Here is a 13,845-nt window from a genome sequence, read left to right as displayed (position 1 = left end):
GTAGACACACACACACTAAACACAGGAGCATGGTAGAGTGACACACACTAAACACAGGAGCATGGTAGACACACACACACTAAACACAGGAGAATGGTAGACACACACACACTAAACACAGGAACATGGTAGAGACACACTAAACACAGGAGCATGGTAGACACACACACACTAAACACAGGAACATGGTAGAGACACACTAAACACAGGAGCATGGTAGAGACACACTAAACACAGGAGCATGGTAGACACACACACACTAAACACAGGAACATGGTAGAGACACACTAAACACAGGAGCATGGTAGAGACAAACTAAACACAGGAGCATGGTAGACACACACACACTAAACACAGGAGCATGGTAGAGACACACTAAACACAGGAGCATGGTAGAGACACACTAAACACAGGAGCATGGTAGAGACACACTAAACACAGGAGCATGGTAGAGACACACTAAACACAGGAGCATGGTAGAGACACACTAAACACAGGAGCATGGTAGACACACACATACTAAACACAGGAACATGGTAGATACACACATACTAAACACAGGAACATGGTAGATACACACTAAACACAGGAACATGGTAGAGACACACTAGACACAGGAACATGGTAGAGACACACTAAACACAGGAGCATGGAAGACACACACACACTAAACACAGGAACATGGTAGAGACACACTAAACACAGGAGCATGGTAGACACACACACACTAAACACAGGAGCATGGTAGAGACACACTAAACACAGGAGCATGGTAGACACACACACACTAAACACAGGAGCATGGTAGAGACACACTAAACACAGGAGCATGGTAGAGACACACTAAACACAGGAGCATGGTAGAGACACACTAAACACAGGAGCATGGTAGACACACACTAAACACAGAAGCATGGTAGAGACACACTAAACACAGGAGCATGGTAGAGACACACAGACTAAACACAGGAGCATGGTAGAGACACACTAAACACAGGAGCATGGTAGAGACACACTAAACACAGGAGCATGGTAGAGACACACAGACTAAACACAGGAGCATGGTAGAGACACACTAAACACAGGAGCATGGTAGAGACACACTAAACACAGGAGCATGGTAGAGACACACTAAACACAGGAGCATGGTAGAGACACACTAAACACAGGAGCATGGTAGAGACACACTAAACACAGGAACATGGTAGAGACACACTAAACACAGGAGCATGGTAGAGATACACTAAACACAGGAACATGGTAGAGACACACTAAACACAGGAGCATGGTAGAGACACACTAAACACAGGAGCATGGTAGAGACACACTAAACACAGGAGCATGGTAGAGACACACTAAACACAGGAACATGGTAGAGACACTAAACACAGGAGCATGGTAGAGACACACTAAACACAGGAACATGGTAGAGACACTAAACACAGGAACATGGTAGAGACACACTAAACACAGGAGCATGGTAGAGACACACTAAACACAGGAGCATGGTAGAGAGACACACTAAACACAGGAACATGGTAGAGACACACTAAACACAGGAACATGGTAAAGACACACTAAACACAGGAACATGGTAGAGACACACTAAACACAGGAGCATGGTAGAGACACACTAAACACAGCAGCATGGTAGAGACACTAAACACAGGAGCATGGTAGAGACACACTAAGCACAGGAGCATGGTAGAGACACACTAAACCCAGGAGCATGGTAGAGACACACTAAACACAGGAACATGGTAGAGACACACTAAACACAGGAGCATGGTAGAGACACACTAAACACAGGAACATGGTAGAGACACACTAAACACAGGAGCATGGTAGAGACACACTAAACACAGGAGCATGGTAGAGACACACTAAACACAGGAGCATGGTAGAGATACACAGGAGCATGGTAGAGACACACTAAACACAGGAGCATGGTAGAGACACACTAAACACAGGAGCATGGTAGAGACACACTAAACACAGGAGCATGGTAGAGACACTAAACACAGGAGCACGGTAGAGACACTAAACACAGGAGCACGGTAGAGACACACTAAACACAGGAGCATGGTAGAGACACACTAAACACAGGAGCATGGTAGAGACACACTAAACACAGGAGCATGGTAGAGACACACTAAACACAGAAGCATGGTAGAGACACACAGACTAAACAGAGAAGCATGGTAGAGACACACAGACTAAACACAGGAGCATGGTAGAGACACACTAAACACAGGAGCACGGTAGAGACACACTAAACACAGGAGCATGATAGAGACACACTAAACACAGGAGCATGGTAGAGACACACTAAACACAGGTACATGGTGGAGACACACCCACTAAACACAGGAGCATGGTAGAGACACACTAAACACAGGAGCATGGTAGAGACACACACACACTAAACACAGGAGCATGGTAGAGACACACACACACTAAACACAGGAGCATGGTAGAGACACACTAAACACAGGAGCATGGTAGAGACACACACACACTAAACACAGGAGCATGGTAGAGACACATTAAACACAGGAGCATGGTAGAGACACACTAAACACAGGAGCATGGTAGACACACACACACTAAACACAGGAGCATGGTAGAGACACACTAAACACAGGAGCATGGTAGAGACACACTAAACACAGGAACATGGTAGAGACACACTAAACACAGGAACATGTTAGAGACACACTAAACACAGGAACATGGTAGAGACACACTAAACACAGGAGCATGGTAGAGACACACTAAACACAGGAGCATGGTAGAGACACACTAAACACAGGAGCATGGTAGAGACACACTAAACACAGGAGCATGGTAGAGACACACTAAACACAGGAGCATGGTAGAGACACACTAAACACAGGAGCATGGTAGAGACACACTAAACACAGGAGCATGGTAGACACACACATACTAAACACAGGAACATGGTAGATACACACATACTAAACACAGGAACATGGTAGATACACACTAAACACAGGAACATGGTAGAGACACACTAGACACAGGAACATGGTAGAGACACACTAAACACAGGAGCATGGAAGACACACACACACTAAACACAGGAACATGGTAGAGACACACTAAACACAGGAACATGGTAGAGACACACTAAACACAGGAGCATGGTAGAGACACACTAAACACAGGAGCATGGTAGACACACACACACTAAACACAGGAGCATGGTAGAGACACACTAAACACAGGAGCATGGTAGAGACACACTAAACACAGGAGCATGGTAGAGACACACTAAACACAGGAGCATGGTAGACACACACTAAACACAGGAGCATGGTAGAGACACACTAAACACAGGAGCATGGTAGAGACACACAGACTAAACACAGGAGCATGGTAGAGACACACTAAACACAGGAGCATGGTAGAGACACACTAAACACAGGAGCATGGTAGAGACACACAGACTAAACACAGGAGCATGGTAGAGACACACTAAACACAGGAGCATGGTAGAGACACACTAAACACAGGAGCATGGTAGAGACACACTAAACACAGGAGCATGGTAGAGACACACTAAACACAGGAGCATGGTAGAGACACACTAAACACAGGAGCATGGTAGAGACACACTAAACACAGGAGCATGGTAGAGACACACTAAACACAGGAACATGGTAGAGACACACTAAACACAGGAGCATGGTAGAGACACACTAAACACAGGAGCATGGTAGAGACACACTAAACACAGGAGCATGGTAGAGACACACTAAACACAGGAACATGGTAGAGACCACTAAACACAGGAGCATGGTAGAGACACACTAAACACAGGAACATGGTAGAGACACTAAACACAGGAACATGGTAGAGACACACTAAACACAGGAGCATGGTAGAGACACACTAAACACAGGAGCATGGTAGAGAGACACACTAAACACAGGAACATGGTAGAGACACACTAAACACAGGAACATGGTAGAGACACACTAAACACAGGAACATGGTAGAGACACACTAAACACAGGAGCATGGTAGAGACACTAAACACAGGAGCATGGTAGAGACACACTAAGCACAGGAGCATGGTAGAGACACACTAAACCCAGGAGCATGGTAGAGACACACTAAACACAGGAACATGGTAGAGACACACTAAACACAGGAGCATGGTAGAGACACACTAAACACAGGAACATGGTAGAGACACACTAAACACAGGAGCATGGTAGAGACACACTAAACACAGGAGCATGGTAGAGACACACTAAACACAGGAGCATGGTAGAGATACACAGGAGCATGGTAGAGACACACTAAACACAGGAGCATGGTAGAGACACACTAAACACAGGAGCATGGTAGAGACACACTAAACACAGGAGCATGGTAGAGACACTAAACACAGGAGCACGGTAGAGACACTAAACACAGGAGCACGGTAGAGACACACTAAACACAGGAGCATGGTAGAGACACACTAAACACAGGAGCATGGTAGAGACACACTAAACACAGGAGCATGGTAGAGACACACTAAACACAGAAGCATGGTAGAGACACACAGACTAAACAGAGAAGCATGGTAGAGACACACAGACTAAACACAGGAGCATGGTAGAGACACACTAAACACAGGAGCACGGTAGAGACACACTAAACACAGGAGCATGATAGAGACACACTAAACACAGGAGCATGGTAGAGACACACTAAACACAGGTACATGGTGGAGACACACCCACTAAACACAGGAGCATGGTAGAGACACACTAAACACAGGAGCATGGTAGAGACACACACACACTAAACACAGGAGCATGGTAGAGACACACACACACTAAACACAGGAGCATGGTAGAGACACACTAAACACAGGAGCATGGTAGAGACACACACACACAAAACACAGGAGCATGGTAGAGACACATTAAACACAGGAGCATGGTAGAGACACACTAAACACAGGAGCATGGTAGACACACACACACTAAACACAGGAGCATGGTAGAGACACACTAAACACAGGAGCATGGTAGAGACACACTAAACACAGGAACATGGTAGAGACACACTAAACACAGGAACATGTTAGAGACACACTAAACACAGGAACATGGTAGAGACACACTAAACACAGGAGCATGGTAGAGACACACTAAACACAGGAGCATGGTAGAGACACACTAAACACAGGAGCATGGTAGAGACACACTAAACACAGGAGCATGGTAGAGACACACTAAGCACAGGAGCATGGTAGAGACACACTAAACCCATGAGCATGGTAGAGACACACTAAACACAGGAACATGGTAGAGACACACTAAACACAGGAGCATGGTAGAGACACACTAAACACAGGAACATGGTAGAGACACACTAAACACAGGAGCATGGTAGAGACACACTAAACACAGGAGCATGGTAGAGACACACTAAACACAGGAGCATGGTAGAGATACACAGGAGCATGGTAGAGACACACTAAACACAGGAGCATGGTAGAGACACACTAAACACAGGAGCATGGTAGAGACACACTAAACACAGGAGCATGGTAGAGACACTAAACACAGGAGCACGGTAGAGACACTAAACACAGGAGCACGGTAGAGACACACTAAACACAGGAGCATGGTAGAGACACACTAAACACAGGAGCATGGTAGAGACACACTAAACACAGGTGCATGGTAGAGACACACTAAACACAGGTGCATGGTAGAGACACACTAAACACAGAAGCATGGTAGAGACACACAGACTAAACACAGGAGCATGGTAGAGACACACTAAACACAGGAGCATGGTAGAGACACACTAAACACAGGAACATGGTAGAGACACACTAAACACAGCAGCATGGTAGAGACACACCCACTAAACACAGGAGCATGGTAGAGACACACTAAACACAGGAGCATGGTAGAGACACACTAAACACAGGAGCATGGTAGAGACACACACACACTAAACACAGGAGCATGGTAGAGACACACTAAACACAGGAGCATGGTAGAGACACACTAAACACAGGAGCATGGTAGAGACACACTAAACACAGGAGCATGGTAGAGACACACACACACTAAACACAGGAGCATGGTAGAGACACATTAAACACAGGAGCATGGTAGAGACACACTAAACACAGGAGCATGGTAGACACACACACACTAAACACAGGAGCATGGTAGAGACACACTAAACACAGGAGCACGGTAGAGACACACTAAACACAGGAACATGGTAGAGACACACTAAACACAGGAGCATGGTAGAGACACACTAAACACAGGAGCATGGTAGAGACACACTAAACACAGGAGCACGGTAGAGACACACTAAACACAGGAACATGGTAGAGACACACTAAACACAGGAGCATGGTAGAGACACACTAAACACAGGAGCACGGTAGAGACACACTAAACACAGGAGCATGGTAGAGACACACTAAACACAGGAGCATGGTAGAGACACACTAAACACAGGAACATGGTAGAGACACACTAAACACAGGAGCATGGTAGAGACACACTAAACACAGGAGCATGGTAGAGACACACTAAACACAGGAACATGGTAGAGACACACTAAACACAGGAGCATGGTAGAGACACACTAAACACAGGAGCACGGTAGAGACACACTAAACACAGGAGCATGGTAGAGACACACTAAACACAGGAGCATGGTAGAGACACACTAAACACAGGAGCATGGTAGAGACAAACTAAACACAGGAGCATGGTAGACACACACACACTAAACACAGGAGCATGGTAGAGACAAACTAAACACAGGAGCACGGTAGAGACACACTAAACACAGGAGCATGGTAGAGACACACTAAACACAGGAACATGGCAGAGACACACTAAACACAGGAGCATGGTAGAGACACACTAAACACAGGAACATGGTAGAGTCACACTAAACACAGGAGCATGGTAAAGACACACTAAACACAGGAGCACGGTAGAGACACACTAAACACAGGAGCACGGTAGAGACACACTAAACACAGGAGCATGGTAGAGACACACTAAACACAGGAGCACGGTAGAGACACACTAAACACAGGAGCACGGTAGAGACACACTAAACACAGGAGCATGGTAGAGACACACTAAACACAGGAGCATGGTAGAGACACACTAAACACAGGAGCATGGTAGAGACAAACTAAACACAGGAGCATGGTAGACACACACACACTAAACACAGGAGCATGGTAGAGACACACTAAACACAGGAGCACGGTAGAGACACACTAAACACAGGAGCATGGTAGAGACACACTAAACACAGGAACATGGCAGAGACACACTAAACACAGGAGCATGGTAGAGACACACTAAACACAGGAACATGGTAGAGTCACACTAAACACAGGAGCATGGTAAAGACACACTAAACACAGGAGCACGGTAGAGAAACACTAAACACAGGAGCACGGTAGAGACACACTAAACACAGGAGCATGGTAGAGACACACTAAACACAGGAGCACGGTAGAGACACACTAAACACAGGAGCACGGTAGAGACACACTAAACACAGGAGCATGGTAGAGACACACAAAACACAAAAGCATGGTAGAGACACACTAAACACAGGACATGGTAGAGACACACTAAACACAGGAGCATGGTAGAGACACACTAAACACAGGAGCATGGTAGAGACACACTAAACACAGGAGCACGGTAGAGACACACTAAACACAGGAGCACGGTAGAGACACACTAAACACAGGAGCACGGTAGAGACACACTAAACACAGGAGCATGGTAGAGACACACTAAACACAGGAGCATGGTAGAGACACACTAAACACAGGAACATGGTAGAGACACACTAAACACAGGAGCATGGTAGAGACACACTAAACACAGGAGCATGGTAGAGACAAACTAAACACAGGAGCATGGTAGACACACACACACTAAACACAGGAGCATGGTAGAGACACACTAAACACAGGAGCATAGTAGAGACACACTAAACACAGGAACATGGTAGAGACACACTAAACACAGGAGCATGGTAGAGACACACTAAACACAGGAACATGGTAGAGTCACACTAAACACAGGAGCATGGTAAAGACACACTAAACACAGGAGCATGGTAGAGACACACTAAACACAGGAGCATGGTAGAGACACACTAAACACAGGAGCATGGTAGAGACACACTAAACACAGGAGCACGGTAGAGACACACTAAACACAGGAGCATGGTAGAGACACACTAAACACAGGAACATGGTAGAGACACACTAAACACAGGAGCATGGTAGAGACACACTAAACACAGGAACATGGTAGAGTCACACTAAACACAGGAGCATGGTAAAGACACACTAAACACAGGAGCACGGTAGAGACACACTAAACACAGGAGCATGGTAGAGACACACTAAACACAGGAGCACGGTAGAGACACACTAAACACAGGAGCACGGTAGAGACACACTAAACACAGGAGCATGGTAGAGACACACTAAACACAGGAGCATGGTAGAGACACACTAAACACAGGAGCATGGTAGAGACACACTAAACACAAGAGCATGGTAGAGACACACTAAACACAGGACATGGTAGAGACACACTAAACACAGGAGCATGGTAGAGACACACTAAACACAGGAGCACGGTAGAGACACACTAAACACAGGAGCATGGTAGAGACACACTAAACACAGGAGCACGGTAGAGACACACTAAACACAGGAGCACGGTAGAGACACACTAAACACAGGAGCATGGTAGAGACACACTAAACACAGGAACATGTAGAGACACTTAACACAGGAGCATGGTAGAGACACACTAAACACAGGAGCATGGTAAAGACACACTAAACACAGGAGCATGGTAAAGACACACACTAAACACAGGAGCATGGTAGACACACACTAAACACAGGAGCATGGTAGAGACACACTAAACACAGGAGCATGGTAGAGACACACTAAACACAGTAGCATGGTAGAGACACACTAAACACTGGAGCATGGTAGAGACACACTAAACACAGGAGCACGGTAGAGACACACTAAACACACGAGCATGGTAGAGACACACTAAACACAGGAGCATGGTAGAGACACACTAAACACAGGAGCATGGTAGAGACACACTAAACACAGGAGCATGGTAAAGACACACTAAACACAGGAGCATGGTAGACACACACTAAACACAGGAGCATGGTAGAGACACACTAAACACAGGAGCATGGTAGAGACACACTAAACACAGGAGCATGGTAAAGACACACACTAAACACAGGAGCATGGTAGAGACACACACTAAACACAGGAGCATGGTAGAGACACACTAAACACAGGAGCATGGTAAAGACACACACTAAACACAGGAACATGGTAGAGACACACTAAAGACAGGAGCACGGTAGAGACACACTAAACACAGGAGCATGGTAGAGACACACTAAACACAGGAGCACGGTAGAGACACACTAAACACAGGAGCATGGTAGAGACACACTAAACACAGGAGCATGGTAGAGACACACTAAACACAGGAACATGGTAGAGACACACTAAACACAGGAACATGGTAGAGACACACTAAACACAGGAGCATGGTAGAGACACACTAAACACAGGAGCATGGTAAAGACACACACTAAACACAGGAGCATGGTAAAGACACACACTAAACACAGGAGCATGGTAAAGACACACTAAACACAGGAGCATGGTAGAGACACACTAAACACAGGAGCATGGTAGAGACACACTAAACACAGGAACATGGTAGAGACACACTAAACACAGCAGCATGGTAGAGACAACTAAACACAGGAGCATGGTAAAGACACACTAAACACAGGAGCATGGTAGACACACACTAAACACAGGAGCATGGTAAAGACACACACTAAACACAGGAGCATGGTAGAGACACACTAAACACAGGAGCATGGTAGAGACACACTAAACACAGGAGCATGGTAGAGACACACTAAACACAGGAACATGGTAGAGACACACTAAACACAGGAGCATGGTAGAGACACACTAAACACAGGAGCATGGTAGAGACACACTAAACACAGGAGCATGGTAGAGACACACTAAACACAGGAACATGGTAAAGACACACTAAACACAGGAACATGGTAAAGACACACTAAACACAGGAACATGGTAGAGACACACTAAACACAGGAGCACGGTAGAGACACACTAAACACAGGAGCATGGTAGAGACACACTAAACACAGGAGCATGGTAGAGACACACTAAACACAGGAGCATGGTAGAGACACACTAAACACAGGAGCATGGTAGAGACACACTAAACACAGGAGCATGGTAGAGACACACTAAACACAGGAACATGGTAGAGACACACTAAACACAGGAGCATGGTAGAGACACACTAAACACAGGAGCATGGTAGAGACACACTAAACACAGGAGCATGGTAGAGACACACTAAACACAGGAACATGGTAAAGACACACTAAACACAGGAACACGGTAGAGACACACTAAACACAGGAACATGGTAAAGACACACTAAACACAGGAGCATGGTAGAGACACACTAAACACAGGAACATGGTAGAGACACACTAAACACAGGAGCATGGTAGAGACACACACTAAACACAGGAACATGGTAAAGACACACTAAACACAGGAACATGGTAGAGACACACTAAACACAGGAACATGGTAAAGACACACTAAACACAGGAGCATGGTAGAGACACACTAAACACAGGAGCATGGTAGAGACACACTAAACACAGGAACATGGTAAAGACACACTAAACACAGGAACATGGTAGAGTCACACTAAACACAGGAGCATGGTAGAGACACACTAAACACAGGAACATGGTAGAGACACTAAACACAGGAGCATGGTAGAGACACACTAAACACAGGAGCATGGTAGACACACACACTAAACACAGGAACATGGTAAAGACACACTAAACACAGGAACACGGTAGAGACACACTAAACACAGGAACATGGTAAAGACACACTAAACACAGGAACATGGTAAAGACACACTAAACACAGGAGCATGGTAGAGACACACTAAACACAGGAGCATGGTAGAGACACACACTAAACACAGGAACATGGTAGAGACACACTAAACACAGGAACATGGTAGAGACACACTAAACACAGGAGCATGGTAGAGACACACACTAAACACAGGAACATGGTAAAGACACACTAAACACAGGAACATGGTAGAGACACACTAAACACAGGAACATGGTAAAGACACACTAAACACAGGAACATGGTAGAGACACTAAACACAGGAGCATGGTAGACACACACACTAAACACAGGAACATGGTAAAGACACACTAAACACAGGAACACGGTAGAGACACACTAAACACAGGAACATGGTAAAGACACACTAAACACAGGAACATGGTAAAGACACACTAAACACAGGAGCATGGTAGAGACACACTAAACACAGGAACATGGTAGAGACACACTAAACACAGGAGCATGGTAGAGACACACTAAACACAGGAACATGGTAAAGACACACTAAACACAGGAACATGGTAAAGACACACTAAACACAGGAGCATGGTAGAGACACACTAAACACAGGAGCATGGTAGAGACACACACTAAACACAGGAACATGGTAGAGACACACTAAACACAGGAGCATGGTAGAGACACACTAAACACAGGAGCATGGTAGAGACACACTAAACACAGGAACATGGTAGAGACACACTAAACACAGGAGCATGGTAGAGACACACTAAACACAGGAACATGGTAGAGACACACTAAACACAGGAGCATGGTAGAGACACACTAAACACAGGAACATGGTAGAGACACACTAAACACAGGAGCATGGTAGAGACACACTAAACACAGGAACATGGTAGAGACACACTAAACACAGGAGCATGGTAGAGACACACTAAACACACTATTCTGTCTGTGGCATAGAAATAAGACAAGGAGGTGCATCCCCTCCCCTAGTTTTATTTTAAAACGTCTTTAATCAGCCACAATCTACATACACACATACATACACACACCGCTATCTGCAGCTCAGTCCCCTAGGGACCGTCCTCCCTTTTCATCTGCTGTTTGTAGTTTGTTCATGCCCAATTTCATTACCAATTTTAATTTGTCTATAATTAAATCCTGCATATTTTCTCTGACACGCTTTTTTAATCCGTGAGGGACAGGCAGAGCGCGCATCACTCCTCACCATAATTACACACACACACACACACACACACACACACACACACACACACACACACACACACACACACACACACACACACACACACACACACACACACACACACACACACACACACACACACACACACACACACACACACACACATAATTACACAAACCATAATCAGCCCCAGACCACCCCCACCCCCGCCCCTCTTCTCCTCACCCCCCCTCTCTTTCAAGCCGTGATGCTCAGTTTTGTAAATGAGTATGACCCCAATCTCAGCCTGCCACCCCACCATCCTCTGCTCCTCTGCTATTCTCTGCTATTTGCATTTGTCTCCGTGATGAAAGCCTAATTCGCACAGTTAAAACATTAGCAGTCATTTACAGCAGGTCACAGCACACGCCACACACACACACCCAGCAGACACACACATAAACACAACACATCCTGCAGAGGTTGGGGCGAGGAGAGGTGTAGAGAAGGGTAAGGGTAAATGTGGGAAAGGGGAGAAGGAAGACAGGTGGAAAAGAGAGGTATGGGTAAGGCTTGTGTTAGCATTGGAGAGGCGTGGGGGTAAAGAGAGGTTGGTAGGGGTGTTAGAGAGGTGGCGTGTGTGTGTCACTGTGCCCACACAGCACACTTGTAGTTCTTACCTTTCAGCGTACAGCCCTTCAAATATTGACCTCAATGTGATATTAGAATTCTTAAAGGTACCACGTTGGCACCAAAAGTTCAAGACAGACTCTTAAATGATATTTTTGCTGTAATATATTCCACTGAATGTGACCCTGCTCTCTACCCATAAAAAGCAGTTCTCAACCATATTCAGAACCTTGGAGAAATTAAATCACTGTTTAACGCTCTCTGACCGAACAGTCTGCAGTTCACCTCTCCCTCTCCCTCTCTCCCATCCCTCTCTCTCTCCCATCCTCTCTCCCATCCTCTCTCTCATCCTCTCTCTCATCCTCTCTCTCCCATCCTCTCTCTCCCATCCCTCTCTCCCATCCTCTCTCTCCCATCCTCTCTCTCCCATCCTCTCTCTCCCATCCCTCTCTCCCATCCCTCTCTCCCATCCCTCTCTCCCATCCTCTCTCCCATCTCTCTCTCCCATCCTCTCTCTCTCCCATCCCTCCCTCCCATCCTCTCTCTCCCATCCCTCTCTCCCATCCTCTCTCTCCCATCCCTCTCTCCCATCCCTCTCTCCCATCCTCTCTCTCCCATCCCTCTCTCCCATCCCTCTCTCTCTCACTCTCTCTGATCAATGACTTCCCATGGCTGACACTAGCTCTCCTCATGAAATAACCAGGCCCATTAATGAACATACATCTTCCTCTATATTTAATACAGGCCAAACCTCTGGACACGCCATACATATATTAATATATAAAGGTAGATATTTAAAGGGCCGGTCCTATGTGGAGAGGAAGCGGGAGAATACATTAATTGTACAATTTCATAAAAGTGAAATGAGGTGGCAAAGATATTCCTGGCTGGCATCTCCCTCCCTCCCTCCCTTAGTCCCTCTCTCCCTCCCTTCCCAATTCAAGGCTATTAGCGCGAGGCTCGGGCCATGACA

General features: G+C 45.9%; 1 protein-coding gene across 7 annotated transcripts in view; it reads right to left on the bottom strand.

Moving 5' to 3' along the window:
- foxp4 (forkhead box P4) overlaps positions 1-13,845 on the bottom strand; it is a 177,467-nt gene that overhangs the window by 14,236 nt on the left and 149,386 nt on the right. The gene's annotated exons all lie outside the window — the stretch shown is intronic.

This window comes from Salmo salar, chromosome 22, assembly GCF_965601325.2.
Source record: "Salmo salar chromosome 22, fSalSal1, whole genome shotgun sequence".
NCBI lineage: Eukaryota > Metazoa > Chordata > Actinopteri > Salmoniformes > Salmonidae > Salmo > Salmo salar.
The sequence above is the reverse complement of the archived record's forward strand: the minus strand, read 5'-3'. Positions and strand labels throughout refer to the sequence as shown.